Source organism: Adiantum capillus-veneris, chromosome 23 (genome assembly GCF_014529385.1).
Source record: "Adiantum capillus-veneris isolate H3 chromosome 23, ASM1452938v2, whole genome shotgun sequence".
Lineage (NCBI taxonomy): Eukaryota > Viridiplantae > Streptophyta > Polypodiopsida > Polypodiales > Pteridaceae > Adiantum > Adiantum capillus-veneris.
In genome coordinates this window covers 86,856,046-86,875,912 of record NC_140953.1, presented here as the reverse complement: position 1 = coordinate 86,875,912, position 19,867 = coordinate 86,856,046, and the positions used below count along the sequence as shown (strand labels likewise).

Here is a 19,867-nt window from a genome sequence, read left to right as displayed (position 1 = left end):
CAATTCCTTCTGCTTCCTGGGTGAGGATAGGAAGCTAACGTTCCCCCAGCCATCATTGGATGAAGGGCCAGGTTCTGCATTGACAAGAATATGCATGTATGCAGGCATTAGAGAGCCTCTAATCGTGACCCATTTTCATCAAAGAGGAGCTAAAGCTTGATGCTTCAAATAGCCACACCACTGTTCAACAGGAAACTAATTGAATTAACCTTGAGCAACCTGACGCATAACACTACAATTTTCAAAAAAAAAAATCAACCTGATGTACAAAGTAGACTCAATTTGCATGTGCTGTGTTTGAGATAATCTCTGCATTTTGCTAGCCCTAACCTTCCCAGCTATATCTTCTAAAGAAATTTTGTTCAATAATTTGCTCATTTGCCAATGCCATACACAGGTTTGAAAAGCACCCATGGCCATAACTTCTCCAATTATCAATCTTTTACTCATATCGTAAACTGGCGATAATGTATCTAAGAACAAATGTTTAACTTTTGGGCAATCCCGCTGCTTGTTTCACAATGCATTGTTTTTCTTATCAAGTTTTCTAGTGAGGAAACATGCCCCACTCACACACACCATGCATCCTCAAGATTGGGGTTCAAGTCCCACTTAGACTATCCCAATTGATGTAAAGCTCGGGAATCTTGCACCTTTACAAGCCCACTTCTCTTATTGTTTGAGGCGTTGTTACGACATGTAGGCATTAATTGGACAAAGCTGGCGATATGGAAAAGAAGAATCCAATTTCACACTAAAGAGATCCCTTAGAAACTAGATTCAATGTACAAACCACATCTTCTGGAGCTTGAGGGCTAGGATTCATCAATGATGACAGAGAATACTTCACGCTCAACTTCACTTCACTGTTCAGCAGGAAACTAATTGAATTAACCTTGAGCAACCTGATGTAGAACACTACAATTTTCAAAAAATTTCTCAACGTGATGCACAAAGTAGACTCAATAAAACCTAACAGCAAAATGTAGAGATTATCTCGAACACAGCAATCTGCATATAGCCTTATGTGAACACAAAATTTCAACCAAACACCAATGCAAAACATACAGCATGTCAGCTATAGTTCAATACTCCGATAAGGAAGGAGTCTAGAACAAATCCGGTGCATATAGCCTTATGTGTACACAACAAATTCAACCATATACCAATGAAAAACATTTCCAACATGTCAACTACAATTCAATACTTCGATAAGGAAGAAGGAGTCTAGAATAGATCCGGTCATCTCCTTTAAACATCAAAACATGGCAACCCATGAAGGCAGCAACCAACCCAAACGTTCCCGTGCTGCCTGCAAAGAGGTCGAGCACCGTGTCTTCAATGCAACTAAACAAGGATATTATGTACTTTGCCAACTTCTCGCCACGCTAAGTCCCACCTCGCCAAGGCTTTCCCTTGCATACTGAAATATCCTCAAGGGGAACCCTGCATGATAGAGCATCCATAAAATTACACATTGTTACCTTCATGCACATTCTTTCAAGATTAAATGTCCTATGCATAAATTCAAAGCATCAATTAGGCTCCTACACATCATATATTATGTCCTTTGCTGATTGAAAACCCTCCCCAAGGTCCATCTTTGCTAGTTGGTCCTCATGTACATCAAGAGTTGTTATTGGGGTGGATGATCTCACAAAGACCGATAGCATTAAACAAGACACCTAAAGCACAACCACTCCAAATCATAAGAATATATATCACTCAATACTTGGCCACAAACAACAACCCAAACCAAATGGAGGGAGACTCACATGCATGACAATGTGCCCGATTTTGGTTCCAATTGGTGGAGTGCAATGGACAATCTGTCGTCGGAACATTGCAAACCCCAATCTGGTGGCTATGCGCTCAATAGACACTCCTTCCTCCAGTGGATACAAGCAAACTAGATATCCCAAGTCAGAAAGGTAGAGGTCTACCAGCTTGAAAGTGCTCTCAAATGTCATTGGGCCAAGCCTGTTCCACCCCGGAACATTCTTCTGGGAAAATCCTTCCACCGCTACATTAGAAGGAAAGTCAACCATTATTAGATCAACACAGTTGTCTACTTGCTTCCCTTTAATCCTCCCTACGCTGCAGACAATAGTCAGTGCCTCAGATACACTAGAGGTCAGCTCCTCGCTCTTGATTGGGTTAGTCATTGCCTTCCACAAGTCCTCCACCTCAACATGAAAGCAAAACACAGTGCCTGCACACAACTCTTCTTTTAGGCGCCGGCACGTATTTGATAGTGCCAAAGACATTTATATCTTTTAGCCTTACTTGCTGGTTTCAATTCAGGTGGAACATAAGTGCCCTTTCTGTTGGACACTCCTAAGGTGGTTGTCCTTTCCCTTTCAGACTATTGTTGTGCCGCCAAGTATTTATTAACTATTTCTTTGCCGAGGTTTACTGGCATTGGAGGCCTCTTGCCACTACTCCTAGATACTGTTGACCCAGTGGAGGCAAAGTGAGATATTGAGTCCCCCCTTCGCTCTTGATGTTTTGTTGTCCCCATCTGCAATTGTGTCTTGTGCAAGTCATACAACTCTAATTCCTCCTCTGGTGCCCATTGACCAAGAAAGTCCAGCCACCAAGGGCAGTGCCTTGTCTCCATCTCACTCAGATGCTACATTAAATGTGCACTTGTCATGGGCCATGACAACATTATTTGCAAGAGGAGATCATTCAATCATCAAAGAGCTATACTTACCCTACCAAGTTTCACATCTTGGTACATGTAAACCGGCTGGTCCCAAACGTACTCCATGGCAAGTATTTCTGCTATATGTTTCTCAGCATGCTCTTTTCAGAACCACCTACAAGAGATCAAACAGATGAAATGAGCCTCTACACCAATATAGTAAATGGAAGAAACAACAAAAGAAAGGAGTTGCACCTGTAAAGCACGCGTGTTGCAGCTGTCTTCAGGCTGGGCTGAAGATCAGGCTCATTAGAAAACTTTATTCCCCCCTCATTAGTCTTGAAAGCCTTTCGAAAGAACCTCATTCTACATAGTTGTACGTATGAGTTCCAACGAGATTCAGGAGGTGGAGGCAAATGATCGACTTCCCTTATCTCTTGTATGAGTATACGACCATGGTCTGCCAATTGCAACCAAAATCAATACATATGCAGCCAATCATGAACCTTAGCTTTGTCATTTGGGAGTCCCTCTAAAGTTCTCTGGTTTGCATTGTGGTTGTCCAGCATGCGCACAATCTGAGCTTTATTAGCATCGCTAATCATTGATGATCCTATCATGTTCAGTTTCTCCTCAGTGGCAATGTGGGTGGATGGCTCATGCCAAGGCAGTGACAACAGAGCATTCCAATACTGCTCCCCATTTCTTGGGTCTACAATCCTTGCAAACTTTGATGTCTTACCTCGATAAAGTGTCTCCACGTTCCTTATAATCTTGTCATGGCTACCTTTGTCATCAATAAGAAGCCCCTTTTACTGCTCTTCAATTTTTTTTTCCATGTCATCCTTGAAGATTAGCCAGGTCATGATTTGAATGGGCAATGAAAACCAGCTCTTCTTACCCCGACCACCTTGAATCCTCATCTCTGATTCCACCCATGCTTTGTCCTCTTCTTCCAGGTAGGACAAAAGTGTGCTCTTGTCAGACTCACCTAGCTTCCTAAGCTGGAAGAGTCTATCCCCAAATGTGGTTGGCACAAAGGCAAACTCGTTTATCCTATGTCAGACAAACATCAAAGAAAAAGAAATTTATTAATGGCCATTCATTCACAGTAAATTTATTAATGGCAATTCATTCACAGTAAAGACCAATGGAGCTTACTTGTTTAAGCGTGATAGGGAGAAAAGTAATTCTCCAACATCTTGCTTCCTAAACTCTAGAAAATTGCATAAAAACACTACAGTGCTTTGCTTCAAAATGGCTAAATATGATCTTACCCTCAGCTATGAAAGCCATCCATGCTCGATGTCTGTTGTTTCCATCCAAGATATGCAACATTCTGCCTGTAAGATAGGGACCCCACTCCTCGCTCTGAAGCAATTCCTCCTCGTACCTCTGGTTCAATTCCTTCCACCTATCATCCCAACTTTCATGCATTGCATCTATTAACAAAGTCTGTTCTCCCTCCAAATCATATATACTGACGGTGAAGGCCCCTTTTCTAGGAATATAGCCACCCATTTTCTTGAAGCTCCTTGACACAGTCCTCTCTGTAAGTGGGCTAATCTTCCTAATTGCCTCGGTTGGAAGCACTCTGCACAGTGGGACCATAGGGGGTGGTTGGACGCGCTTCACTTTGATCCTCTCCAAAAATGCCTATGGCGTTGAAGTTTCCAAAATTTTTCCATAGATCTCTATCTTTTTCTTTCCTGTGGTAGCTGGGTCTAAGGTAGTGGTCTGGGTGGAGACACTCTCAGACTGACCATCGTCATCCGCCTGGTCAGGCCCACCTACACTTGCAGCTACTAATTCTTGGGCTTCTTCGACAAATTCATCCTGATCCCCTGAGCCATCTTCAGTTCCAACAACAACACCCACAACTTGGTCTGGGTTAGGAATATCTTCTATGACAACATCAATAGTGTCGGCATGCTTCTCTGGGGACACTTCAGCTTCGTGGTCAGGATTTCTTCCTTGGAGGGATGTGGTAGCTTGATCTAGTGTACTGAGCAAATCACCCCTTCTTGCGAAAGTCCTTGAGCTACCTACTCTGCTAACAGCCTGTAAAATTTTCCTCTTTTTAACCATTGGAAGTTCGGATTCAACAACTAAGCAACATTTAGCTTTCATGCAAACTGACCTTGTCACCCATGACATCTAGTTAGTATAAGACAAAAATACCAAAGCTAACCACATAGTGCTTGTCAAGTCGTTCAAGACCATTGGTCCACACACACAAGTGATTGTCACAAAGTCATGGCCCCCCACACACAAGTGCCTGTCACAAAGTTGAGGCTGACCCGTCATCACGGAAAAGGCGGCTCCACTGTAAATATAGTTACAACAAGGTGGCTTTTAGAGAACCGCGTCTCCACTATACTTAAAACAGGGAGGCTCCACTGTAAATATAATTAAAACAAGGCGGCTTTTTGAGATAGGGTGCAATTTTGAGAACTGGTCCATTGTAGCCGGCCCATTCAAATTCCTACAACTGGCAATAGATGCATCGGTACGAGCAAAAGAAAACTACAACTAAAAAACACAGATCATCAAACACTCAAAGACCCAAGCTCATTTTCATTGGCATCAAACCTCCAAGTCATCAAGGCATCAAGACAATGGAAGAAGGTCACAGGTAAAACCTAATGTCGGACAACCCTTCGCTGCTCCATGGCGCCTTTCCAAGGTGGACAAACTGCAAGAACGTCCGGGATGTCTTTGATTGTTCTAATGCGCTCAACGCACTTGAACAATCAAAGATTATTCACTAATCACTTCTCGCAGAGATGCACGTTTATAAGCTACCATGTCATAGTTTATAAGCTACCAGGTCATAGTTTATAACATTTTATTCCTATCTAAATGAAAGCCATTGTTATCCTGTAAACCATAGCCATAGTTTGACCACAATGCTCTGATTAGCATTAGCATTTTTCCATAATGAACATTGGTAAGAACTAGATACGACTGATGCAACGAATTAGATACGACTGATGCAGCCTTCGGTTTGCAATATCCTTTTGACACAAGTGGAGTTTGGTGATCTTAATAGAGCATACCATAAATAGATAACTTACCCTCTTTAGCAGCTGATCAAGAGATCCATAACAATTCTGTATGTGCTTAAATTCATCTGAGATATGCAAACCTACGCTCACTCGAATTAATGGAGGCAAGAAAAGCCATGCTGCAGAGAAGTATACGTAGGCTAAGGTACACACGATGGCACTTTGAGGTTCTGAGTCGGCCTCATCAGACACACAGAACATGGGAAGTGAATTTTCAAAAACCGAGCATGCTGATTTTGCTGAGTTTTAAGGTTAGAAAATTGAGCATGAATTTCTTTGCTTGTTCAAGTGCACACTTGAACAAGCAAAGAAGTTCATGCTGGCTGACTCACTTTGTTGTGTGGTGAAAATGCCTTGAGGGGGCTGCATGGCATGAGCAATGCCTTCTTCATCTCCACCCAATCTCCACCTGTTTGCCTACTCTGGTTGCAGCTTTGCTTCGTCAAATGATCACCTACCCTGGGCGGCCACCTGAGCTCTGCTTCATCAAATGATGACGTGACCTTTGTCAAATGATCACCTAATCTGTGCGCTCTGCCATGGAAGACTACAATGTCTTTGTCTTTTTCGAAGATGATGGCGCTGACATGGCAGGGATGGTTCTGTTTCCTCTGCAGTTTGTGGAGCCAAGGCAGCTAGGCGTGTATTGCAAGGCAGATAGCTGCGTATTGCAAGTCAGCTGGGCACGTATTGCAAGGCAGGGGTAGGGGTGCGAGAAGGAAATTCGTAGAGCCACAATGGCAAAGGGAGGGAGGGCGATAGGGAAACTGGGAAAGGCATGAGTGCAAAGCAAGGCAGGGAGCAGCGCCTCCTCTTGCAAGCAAATGTGACGAGGGTGGGTGAGGGATGTATTGAGAGCTCGTGGGAACACCTTGTAGGAAAAAACCCTTGGGCGGCCACATTTCTTTGCCCGTCCTCTTGAGTGACCTGCAATTCTTCTCTACAGTTCTCCTTGACCTTGCCTTGCGATGTCACTCAGGGGATGTCATACCTTGCTCACGAGATCCTTCCTTCATAGAATGTATGTAGCCCTGTGCGACTAGCTTCCCCCTGGATAGACCAACGACCCACCTTAATTACTTGATTACTTGATTTTACTTGATACAGCCGCCTTAATTACTTGACCCGCCTTAGTTAATAGCGGGTCCGTGGTCGTCTAAGAGGCATGTAGTGTATTTTAAGACGCATGTAGTGAATTTTGTGTATTTTTTGGAGCACTGGCCTATTCGCTGGTTTTTCTAAAATTAACTTTTTCATTTTTATGCAAAAAATTAGATATTTGATTATAGGTGCACTGCCAACATCTTCTTGGGAGACCTCAATGGTGCTGCAATTGAAGTCCCTTTTCTCGATGGGGTAGCAATTGTTTCTACCTCATCTATGCATCGAAATCTGTTCTCTCGAGCAAGCTCCAGTGAAATTGGAACGGTTCAGTTGCAGGTATTGGCAGAGTGTGATGGGGTTCTGCAACTAGTGTCTATTTTGCAAAGGAGATTGGGGCTTGATGATGATAGATACTTTCTTCTCAGTTGTGATTTGTCACAATACTATATTGCAAGCTTGCATTCTACCAAAGTAGAGTCCGAGCTAGGTGCCTCCAATCTTTCCCCAATGTGAGTTGGTACACACTTGTCAATCCATGATTTATTGGATTTCTTGTTGACCTATTTCTTCTTTTTGGTGCAGTATTTTGGAGGAGGAAATTAGAGACAACACTCCTTCAAACAAACTTTTTAACAATCCGACCCCGGGTAGTGCAGAGCCAATTGAAGTGGAGGATGATGATTTGTCATCTAATATATCATCCTTCAAGATTGTCAGACGGTTGACTCCAAATGACATTCTCCATAGAGTTATAGCAAAGTGCACGCTGTTGGGGAGGGTTCATGAGCTGCCTGCAAAAATCCCAAATAACACAATCTTTGAATTGGTGGATGGATGTCAAATGGAGGGCATGGAGCAGAAGTACGACGGTAACCTCTGGACCAAACCTCAAACTCAGACAAGGGCCCTCAATGACTTGACTCTTCGCAAAAGCATGTGTGGTGGTTCACTGAAATGTGTAAAAGAAAATTATTTACAATGATTATTAGTCGGCCAAAAATTAGCCAAAATTAGTGTCACTTCCTTATATACATACTCTTATTCTGGTATTAGATGGTGACGGTATGGCTCATGATTATGCCAACTAAGAGTCTGTCAGGCTTTGAAAACTTGTGTTTTTTAAGGAAACGGGAAAGAAAGGAAACGAAACGAAAAGAAAAGAAGTAGGATGATAATAATGGTACATACAAATGATACTCCAACCGCATTTCCCCCCTTCCTAGAGTGAGTCGTCCACGACGAGCATGTGTCAGAGTGCATGGGAATAAAGCGCTTGTCTATGTATAGCCGTATAGTGTGGCTCTATGATGCTCATGGAGGATATGCATGGTAAAACAATTTGCGGTGCAAGAGATAGGTGCTGAACAATATGTTCAGGGGCTATTGGTGGCGAGGTTACTTGGAAGCAGCGTTTAATTTTTGTGTAGGCAATGTAGGTTTACGTGTATTGATTTGGCATTTGGGTATCCACAATTGCCTAGGCTTGGTTTCCATGATTGATTTCTTAACCCATATTTTTGTGACCATGGTGGTGGATGATCACTGAAGCTGCTACATCTGGTGATGGTAGAGCTTCCCATTCATAGTCCATTTGTATGAATGGCGTGGCTAAAGATTGGCCCTCATGTTCGATGCGTAAAGTGTTGTCCTACCAGTTTGGTGTGGCATGATAAGTGTGCATCCATGGCACTCCCAGAATAACTGCTTCGTTCATATGATGATCTTCGACCACATGAAATTGATGTGATAAACTGTCCCATCAATGTTGATTGGCAAATTTATGTGGCCTAGACTATCCATAGTACCTCTGTTCGTGACCTTGAAACCCATAGTGTTGGGCATTAGAGGTTCCTGTGTGATTTTTCTGAAAGTGGAGTAGTTAACCACATTAGCCTTGGCCCCTGTGTCCACTAACGCTCTTTCGGTGGTGCCATCAGCAAAGTTGTAACTGAATGCGTGGACCCATTCCTCCTAAACATGTAGTCGCCGTTTGTATGGATGCTATCGGAGCATCCTAAATAGCCACATCATGTTGTTCTTTCCTTTGGAAGTTTGCTTGTTCCCTGCGTTTCAATATTCTGAGTTTGGCCTCCTGTTGTGCTTGTTCCCGAATGTCCTGTGCTTGACATCTGCGTTGAGCTGCTGCATGGAGTGTTGCGAGTTCGTCTGGTGTCAGCGAAAGAAGATATTTCTTTAACCTGCAATCACTCGCCCAATTAGGCGTCTCCTCTCCTGCCAATGTTGCAAGTCTAATGGTGCCACTTTGCGATATATCATGGATCATAAAAGGCCCCATTCCTCGGTTTTTGAGTTTTTTGGAGTATTGTTTCAGGGTGTACATGAGAATGTAATCCCCTTTCTGGAACTCCTTACCAATCATGCGTTGATCATAAAAAGCTTTCATTTGCTTTTTCTGAGCATATATCCCAGCTATCACTTTAACTCTAGTTTCATCTAACTGTTCTAGGGTGTCTAGTCTCTCCGATAGCTCATGACCCATCCATCCTAATTGTGTTGCCACTCTAAGGGAGTTGATTAGGAATTCCAATGGTAGTATCGCATTAATTCCGAATACCAGGTTAAAGGGAGTCGTTCCAATGGAGGTTTTAAAAGCTACACGATAATCCCATAAGGCAGTGAGTAACTTTTGATCCCAATCATTTCTTGAGTCAGTGACTATTCTGGTGAGCACTGTGCATAGGATTTTGTTGGTACTCTCTACCTGTCCATTGGCTTGCGGATGATAGGGTGCTGACTTTCGATGGAACACCATGAATTCGTCAAGGAGGGTCTCAATGACATCGTTCAAAAAGTGTTATCCTCTATCGCTTACTATTTCGATTGGTAGTCCATACCACGTGAAGATGTTTTCAAAAAGGAACTGAGCTATAGTCCTTGTATCATTTTTTTGGGTTGCTTTGGCTTCCACCCACTTCGTCATGTAATCTGTTGCTACGATGATGTATTGTGTGTGTGTCCTGTATCCTGGAGGGTTGATGGGACCAATGAAGTCAATGCCCCATTTGGCAAAAGCGCGTACTCCCATCATCGGCCTCAGTGGAATTTCATCTCTCCTCAGCGATGGTTTTGTGCGTTGACATTCATCACATCGTTTGACATATGTGGTTGCAACCATGAACAGGGTTGGCCACCATATGCCTGAGTGTAGCACTAGCTTTGCCGTTTTATCAGCGGAGAAGTGTCCTCTGGGTTGTCCCGAGTGTGCTTGATCTAGGATGACGTAATATTCACTTTTTGTAGCACACAACCGTAATTGTGTGTCCTTTCCCCACCTATATAGTTGGTTGGCAATGAGCAGATAGTGTTTGGCCTCTTCCTCAATAGTTTTCCTTCTTGCTTTGTCCCATTCTGCTGGAAAGGTTTTGTTTTTTAAGTACTCAATAATGTGAGCACTCCATTTAGGTGCTTGTACTACCTGAAACATTGTGGCATGTTCCACTGGGAGCTGTATTATACATCTATCACATGATTTTACATATTTATGGACATTGTATTCCATGTTTGGCTAGTAGATGCCCAATCTTTGTAACCGTTGGCCTGTCTGTGTTTCGCCAGTGTGAAATCCCGTATTTTGTATATGAGCTTGTTTGAGGTAGTAGGTGGTATCTTCAAGCTGTACACATAGTCTCAGTATCCCATCCTTATCGTGTTTGTACAACCGTCTTGCTAAAAGGATGAGATTCCGTGTTTGATGGATCGTTGATGGTTACCTTTCTATCTGCAAAGAGCCGATTGTGAGTAGAGGCATAACCTCTTCGCTCCATCGCGGCACCATTTCTATGTTAAACAGATATGAATCAGGAAGTTCATCATCAACACCCATAGGTGCTTCCCGATTAAATAGTTGTGAAAGATGATCTGCTCTCTGGTGTGTGGTCCCCTTTTTTACAACCACCGTGAAGTCAAACTCAAGCAATAGTATAAACCAGTGAGAAATTCTTCCAGTGTTGCAAGGTTTGTTTACTAGATATAGCAGTGCTTGATGATCCACGAAGAAGACAAACTTGTTTCCTAGAAGGTACTGTCTAAATTTCTTGACAGCATAGATCATTCCCAAACCTTCTCTTTCCGTAGTGGTATAATTTCTCTCTGCGTTGTTTAGTTGCCGACTGGAGTAGCAAGTGGGAAAATCCATTTTCTTCTCTCCTGGCTGGGCTAATATGCACCCAATGGCATAGGGTGATGCATGCACATGGACATGGAAGATTTTGCTCCAGTAAGGGGCTTGCAAAATTGAAGCTGAAATTAAATGTTGCTTTAATTGTTGGAAAGCTTGCTCACATTCCTCCGTCCACTCAAACTTAGTGATGAGGGCGTACAATGGCTTAGCTATTACAACATACATATATATGAAACGCCGGTAGTATCCACAATGCCCCATAAATGCTTGCACTTCTTTGATCTTTGTTGGTCTCGGTAGTGCAGCAATTGTCTGCACCTTTTCTTGATCAGTTAAAATGTTGTTTTTGGACACTATGTGGCCCAGAATTCTACCTTGTCTTACCATGAAGACACATTTTTCCGGGTTTAAGCAGATACGATACGTTCTGCATTTTTCAAAGACTTTTCCCAGATGAGTGATGTGGTCACTTCATCGATGGGAATGAACACAAAGATCATCCATGTAGACCTCCAAAAATTATCTGAGATATTCTTTGAATGCGTGGGTCATTAGTCTTTGAAATGTGGCCGGGGCATTGGTCAAGCCAAAAGGCATTACCCTGTATGCAAATATACCCCACTCTGTTTCAAAAGCTATCTTATGCTGATCTTCTGTCTTAATCGACAACTGGTTGTAGCGTGAGAATCCATCCAAGAAACTATAGGCCTCTTTCCCTGCTACCCTCTCAATAACATGATCAGTTATTGGTAGTGGGTAGTTATCCCTGATGGTGGCTGCATTTACTTGCTTGAGGTTTACACAAACACGCAATTTGCCATTCTTTTTGGGTACCACCACAATCAGGGACACCCACTCTGTGTGCTCAATCTCATAGATAAACTCAGCGTCCTTCAGTTTGTCTATTTCCTCCTTGATTTTCTTTGCAAAAGTTTCATTGTACATGTACGGACGTTGTCTGTGTGGTCTGGCATCACTCTTAAGGGGAATCATGTGCTGACATATCTCCGGATCTATCCCCTTTAGATCTTTGTATGACCATGCAAAGACATCTTTATATTGCCTGAGCGTATCGACTAGAAGTTGCTCTTCCTCTTCAGTAAGGTCCATGGCAATATATGCCGGTTTAGGCTCCTCACCTGGTTCTGCTAAGTTGATGCTTTTCGTGTTTTCAGGCCCATCATAAGAAGTTCCTGGTTCTTTGGGATCTCGCTTGGGTTTTTGCACCACTATCTTCCTATCCTGAATGGTGTACTTCTTATAGTGGGATGGTGCATCAAATTTATCATCATTTGATTCCTCGTCAGTTTCCATTTCTGTGGTCCAAACTTCTTTCAATGCTCGTTTCAAATCATTGTATTTGACTTTGTGCTCCATCTTGCACAACTTAAACGATTTTTCAGTATTTTTCTCTTTTTTTGGTTTTTGTTTTGATGTTGTTTTGGTTGAGTCAGGTTCTATATATCGCCCTGAAATTAGTCCTTGACGCAGTCAGTCGCTTCGACTAATCTCAAGTACTGTGTTTTGTCAGTCAATTGAGTTACTGAGTCCTCGTTGTGCTTGTTGTGGTTATTTTTGCATTTATCTCGATACCTGCGTTGAAGTTTGAGGGTTTTGGTTTGGGAAATCATAGTAGATCACTCGGTGATCCTTCCGTTTGATGCTTTGGCTTGGGCTACTAGACAACTCATCGTCCGCGTTATCCTCTAGCGTCTTATCAGTCGAGTCTTGAAAATCTTCTTCGTCATTCGTTTGGACAAGGTCCCTTACAGAGATTTCGTCCACTATGCGTCAGCACTCGGTCACCCCTTCCTTGTCAGGTACGTCTTCCTCTGTCTTCGGAGTTAGGTGGACATTCATCATCTGGAATGGAATGATACCATATCCTTCCTCATCACAAAATTTGGTGAGGGTCACTTAGTTGACACAAACATCAAGAGTAGCTAGTATTTGTCACCATCCAAACGGTTCAAACATCTCTTCTCGAAAAGGCTCTGATATGTATGCTTCATCTTGTGCAGTCCTATCAAGAATGCAATCTTCCTTTTTTAGACTTCCACAATACGAAGCTTCTCCTGTCCATTGGTGAGATTCGTTCTGGAGCCAAGACGGTATTCTTCCTTCCTGGTCCATTGTGGAATGAAAGTCTTCTCCTGGGGCTCTTTCTACGTCTTTATAGCTATGATCTGGGACACTAATTTTCATAGTGACATCCTTGTTCCTAAGATAGATATAGTCATAGCCCCAATCTTGAACCATTTTGAGCTGATGCATGAATGGTCTACCCAGAATGATGTCGAAATTGTTGCTCTCATCGAAATTCATAATAGTGAAGGTGTGTTCAAATGCAATTCCACAAGAGGTTACCACAATCTGCTCCAAGAAGCCAATAGGTCTCTCCAGGTACCCATCCACTAGTTAAAGTTTCATTCTTGTTTTTCTTAGAGCAGGTTTTCCCCATTTTTTCCACATTGCTTTGGTGGCCATGGCAATTCCGGCTCCACTATCCAATATCGCTACCGATTTTACATCCTTGTACTCTACCGGTAGGGTAGTATTTCCTTCTTCACCTTCACAATAGTCCCCTACCTTGTTTATTGGCACTGGCTCATGTTTAGTTTTCTGGAATTACAAGCCCTATTTTTTCCAGTTTTTTCGCGACCTCGTCCCAAAGATGCGGTCTAACATTCAGCAACTCTGACAAAGTCAGTGTACAACGGATAGGTGATGACATCAGCTCGTGAAGAGTTTTAGTGTCCATCATCTTAGGATTGGCTTTCCATTGAGATGGAACTTTTCTTACCTCCGATCGAGTTACCAATAAATGAAGGTAAAGTCTTCAACGACTGTGGTTTACTGTCTTCTGATATCAATGTGCTTGCATCTCCATACAATGATCGGATGTCATTTGGGTAGAGCTGATGCTCCAGGTGGATTTCCGGGATAGGAGCTGACACAAGTATGGCACTTTTGTCTTTCCTATTCCTAATCTGTCCCCATAGCTCTTGAGGCCATTGTTCTTCTACCTTCGGAATTGGCTGTGGTACTTGAGAATGCATTCCATCTGTTGTATTGGCTACCACCCTTGTATCCAAAGGTGTTTCGTCAACCAGATTGGGTAGGTTATTCACTTCAATTCCCCTCTCATCTAACTCCCGATTTTTTTCTCGTATGAGTACCTCGGTTTTTTGAGTCGTAGGAACTGATGGTTCCATAAGCGCTTGAGCGGCTTGAATGAGCTCTTTGCACATCTTTAGCCTCTCTTTCTCATAGCCTGGATGAGGGTATGTTAATCACCTATCCTCTTGCATTTGGTTAGGCTTTAGCCTTGCCTCGTAAGCTTTCAGAATTGCGTCCAAAGGTTCAACCACCTTGTCTACTAAGACTGACCCTCCTGATAGAAGTTCCGACAGTTTCTTTGCCTCGTTGTTGCCCTTAAGGTCTCTTTCCCTGTGAAGTTGTTCCTCTATTTTCTGCAATTTGGTTTCCAATGCCATTTTTTCCTTTTCTCTTTTGGCTTCATCTTGTTTCATTTTGCCTTCCAGGATTTCCTAGGGGTTCGGACAGACAAATTGTCTATCTCTGTTTTGTTGGCTGGGACATTCTTTGCTACCTCATGTGCTTGAGCTCTAGTGACCACTTTTATTGGAATATTCCGTTCTATTTCTGATCCACTTGATCTTGGCACAATCCCTATTTTATTCATGGTTGTTTTTCCTTTGTTTTTGTGGTTTTTTGGGCAGTGTGGAATAAGATGATCGGTAGTGCATCCGTCACAGAATCCAAAAAATTTCACCCACTCTCCTTTGTTTGGACACACTCTAGCCCAGTGATCACCGCCACATTCATAGCATGGTCCTACAGGTGGTGGAGAAGCTTGTGGAGCTCCCATCGGTTGTCATGTTCGAGGAGGGTAGCCTCTAGGTTTGTAGCCATGATTTGCCATAAACATGAGCATATTCTCATCGACCAAGTAATGATTTTTTGTTGGTTGTGCTATGTATGAGGGCTCGGGCATTTCTTCTAGAATTATCCATGGATTATGTCCCTCTAGAGCATATGCATTCCTAACAATTTTCCTTTCATAAGTATGGTCTGAATCTTCTCGATACGAGAGTACCTGGATCAGACTCTAATCAGAAGGTGGTTCTATGGGTTGAGAAATCCTTACCATAGACCTATTTTCCTGGGGTAAAGGAGGTTGATGTCCCAACACTGGTTGAGATTTTTCCTCACCCAAGATTGCATTATTTGGCCCCACTTGGTACCTTAGAGGGGGCGGAAGTGGTTGTCCCCCATGTGGTCCGTATTGTCTCTCTCTAACATAGTTCCAAATGTAGAAACATTTGTGAGTTTTGTGGTTTGTCCATTTTTATTTTGTAGCACACCATTTCAATATCCACTGTGTGTTCGCTCCTGGCCTTTGTTGAAGGTTGCACCACTGGGTTGGATGGTCACCTCCACAAGTATCGCATTTTCATCCTGTTTCCTTGGTTCATCCTCCGGATCACTTCCTTGATCATTCGATCAACATCCGGCACAGTTGGGTTTTACCCTCCCAATTTTGTCGTGGACTCCTCGTGGTTGAAGAGGTGCTACTAGTCCCCTGATCTGTGTCTTCAGTCACCTCCCCGTATGCTTTGCAATTATCTACAAGATACAACACCTCTTTCGTGACTTGCTCAAAGGTTACACAGGCTTTCAGGTGCAAGTCCTTTTTGAGCGTTTCATTTTGCAGTCCCTCTATGAAGAGGACTGATAGTCTTTCATCCTGAGGTAGTTCTCGAGCAGGGCATCTTTCTATGTACTGCTTGAAACGAAGCGATGCCTCCTTCAATTTTTCTTTTTCCTTTTGCCTAAATGTGTAGATCTGAGCGACGGTGTTATGCTTGATCCCTCTTTTTGAGAATTCCTCAACGAATTCTCAAAGAAGTTGCTCAATACTTGGAAATTCCAAGCTATTCAATGGTTGAAACCAAGTCAGTGTAGTACCTTCCAATGTCAGCCCAAACATATTGACTGTGGAAATCAGTTACCTGTTACGCTCTCAAACATTGTTTGAAGATTGAAACATGGGCATACCGATCGCCAGATCCATTATACTTTTTGGGTAAGCATTTTGCCACCTGAGATGGTCGCATATGCCTGGCCTCTGCAACCATTCTAACAGCTTCTGGTCCCGCTGGGATGGCTTCTCTTGGTTCGTAATCTCCTCTTGGTACTAAAAGTGGTATCCTATCCACCCTTCGTTCATCAAGTTGATCTCGTGTGATAGTCGGAGGGATTCCAGTGGTGTAAGTGAATTCAGGAACAGAGCTGCCCCTATGTGTGTTCATGGAAGCCCTAGTCACCGTCGACCCTAAGGGTTCTGTTCTTAGAACTCGTTCATGTCCATAAGAATCCTCCATTCTGGTTCTCAAGGGGCTCTCAAGTACAGTCTCATGTCTGATGTGAGTAGTTGTGGTTTTACATCTTCCAGATTTACATAGTATTGGTGGAGTGGTCCTCCAAAATATGTATTCTCTCTAACTCCTTCTGATCCATTGGGGAGTACTTTCGACCATACTTGTCCATTATGACCACCTAAATACTTCTACCCTCCGTGTATGTGTAAACATACAAGTTTTTCCGGTCTGTTAATTCTTTGATGCGGGGCTCGTCATATCTCTAATAGAGTGTTTGGTCTACATTATTGATCTTATAAAGCCCCATATATGTGTTGTCCGTGTTAAGGCGCTCTGTCTCATTGGTGCATCTGAGTACCACGTTTTGTTTCTCCATTTTGGGTGGTACATCGGTTGGTTCATATCTATTTTGTCCTTGGTGCCGGTCACTCCCCATTATCCACAATATAAGGGTTATGAACCACTAGGTACATCATTCCCTCTTGGTTGAAATATCTATCCCCGTCATAATCAACATCTACAAGGTCTTTGAACTCGCTCGACTTATTTTCCAACTTAACACAGTAGTGGTCCATTCCATCCTTATAGATTTTGGCTTTAAGCACATTTTCAAATTGAAACTTCAAATACAAGAACTTCACATCAAATGTAGACTGAGAAGGACCTGCACCCATCGAAGCTATTCCCTTAGGGTTTGACTTGTTAGAATCTTCATGAGGCCGTATGATCTCTCAGACAAAGTGTCAGAGAAACTCTCCTCTAAAATGGGTTCCAAAGGCGGTAGCCGTCTCTGATTCACACTTTCTTCTATTGAGTGATTACTCCCTTGATCAAAGATGTTGTGGTTCCAGTTCTGGTACAATCTTCCTGATCGCAGATTCATGAAGAATTGGTAACAAGAAAAATCCAAACCGAGTTACCTCATTAAATAGTTTGAATCTCCCAATTGTTCTTGCTTGTTGGGTAGTATATTCTAGTACCTGCAACCTGTCAAAAATGTGCTTGATAGCTATAAGCTTATAGCTGTTCTTGTTAGTTCTTGCTTTTGTTCGACAAAACTTAGCACACAATTCTCTACACAACCTCAACAATTTTGATACAATTTCAATTTTGAAAGAAGCACCTGGTTGCTATGGCCTACCTCCTTGTGTGGTAAGTTTTTGTCTCTATTTTGGCTCATAGGTACATGGATCGCGATCCATGTTGAGAAGCCAATTGGACTTTTGTTGCTATCATCAGTTTTAACATGATTAAGAGGTCTTCCAGTACCAAATTTTTTTTAAATGAATCTCAGGATTGGAGGCTAAGTTGATTTTGTCACTTGCCTGAGCTTGTGTCAGTTCTCAGCTGTTGGAATGGTTTCTTGCTTCCAATTTATACTCTAGAAGGACCACTAGACTCTCTGTGATACCCTCTAGCTATGGCACTAGTTTGGTGTCAATTTGTGTCAGGGGAACATAGATCGAGATCCATGTTCCTTTGTGTCAAAATACACTGAATTTTGTCCCACAGCTAGTCCTTGGCCTAGCGATGCTGCCTATATAGTTTTTGAATGCCTTAAAGCTTTTATGGACAAGCAAAAGTCAGTTTTAGGGTTTATGTTAGTGCTTCCCTCCTTGATCTGATTTTTGCCACCTTTTGCCCTCTTTTTGAAATTTTCTGATAAGGGTCCTTGAGGATAAAGTGCTCCAATTGTTATCAATTCACTGCTTGTCCTTTATTAGCTCAAATTTCCAAAAATGTACATGGATCGCGATCCATGTTTGCTAAGATTTTTGACAGGCTTTTTCACAGTCTTTTCCAACAAGTGTTTTTATCCCCTTTTTGAAAGTTTTACTGGTTTTGGTCCAATTTTGAAGCTCTGACCATCACTTCTTCAATTTTCTCGAGTTAGGGTCTTCAACACCAAAATAAGGTTTTTGACAGTTTTTTCCTCGATCCTTTTGGCCCCAAATGATGGTGTGATTTGTTTCTTAACCTACTCCTATAACTGAAATGAATATGCAAACATAACTGAACTCAACAGTACAGAAATAACCACAATGTGTGTGGTGGAACAGCCCTTTCCAAGCATGTGAAAAATCAAAGAACAAAATACTATCTTGTACTTCACTCACAGTTTTCTTTGCTCTTAAGGAATAGCACTGGCTAGTCTCGGACTCTAGTCTCTATTAAGCACTAAACCTACGTCTAGCTACTTCACTGTCTATAGGTAAGCAGAACGGTTATCAAAAGCTTGAAGGGAGATTTTTTATTTTTATTTTTACACACTGAGTCACTCACCACCTAAGGATCGGCATCCCCGGCAGCGACGCAAATGTTAGTGGGTCATCGTGACGGACGTTTGCAGCATAGCTCTTTTGTACTAACATAATGTCAATATGCAAGGAAGCAACTCGGGGTGGGGCACATAGACTTAATGAGAGTTTCAATCTCACCAAAGTGAACTCAAGGGCTACTCGTTCTACGACAAAAGCAAATCAACCACTTCCTAGTCAGACAATCAGTATGCGTCCAATCTCAACACTCGACGTCATCACGCCTTTTCGGTATCCAAACGCATCCGGAATGTCACTAAACTTAAGGAGAGGTATCACAACACTTATGGGCTCAATCCTACCAAGTTCTGTCATCATCTGGGAAGGTACATAAATCACAATCCATCACAAAAAATGTGCAAAAAACTGAAACAGAAGTACTTGGAAAGATATACCTTAAGCATAGAAACACTTATCCATGGTCAAAACATAAAAAACAACCATTTTAACTCCCAAATCAATGCATTTAGCTCACAAACGGTACGTCGCAAACCACAACAGAATTGGAAATGATTACACTTAGATTGTAGAGCAAGAGACAAGGAACGCAATGTGCTATTCGGAATAGAATTCTGATTACCTGTTCAAGAGAAAAGATGATTACAAGTTGTAGTCACAAGAAGTTTCCACAATGCACGTTTTCTTACTTTAGCTAATGATCCTTTTTTGCTTCAAAACTAAGGGTTTTGACTTTAAAAGTTAGGGGGCTTTCCCATGGCCATCTGGCCTCTTACAAGGGGTAGACTCAGAGAAATAAAAAAGGGTAAGGTCTGATCTCATCATGATTACAACTCATCTTAGGCTGAATTACATGGTTTTTTCTGAAAAACTAGAGTGTCCATCGGTTTGGTGTGCATACGCCTGTATGCGCCCGTATCCACCAAACAGAGAGAAACAGATGGGAATGTGTGTGTGTGTGTGTGTGTGTGTGTGTGTGTGTGTGTGTGTGTGTGTGTGTGTGTGTGTGTGTGTGTGTGTGTGTGTGTGTGAGAGAGAGAGAGAGAGAGAGAGAGAGATTATACCTCCATAAGGGCATGCCCTTTTCCGCACGTGTCGAAGGCTAGGAACTTGACTATGCACTGTGTGCGAGCCTCGAAAGGCTACAAGCACACAACTAGAGAGTCCTAGCAACCTCAAAGAAACAATGGTGTGTCACTCACCGCTCAATGCTTCCGTCGTGAAGT

The 19,867-nt window shown here is 42.5% G+C and overlaps 1 pseudogene; it reads right to left on the bottom strand.

Moving 5' to 3' along the window:
• Positions 1-1,547: 1,547 nt before the first annotated feature.
• On the bottom strand, positions 1,548-4,804 carry LOC147428115 (uncharacterized; annotated as a pseudogene).
• Between the last annotated feature and the right edge of the window lie 15,063 nt (positions 4,805-19,867).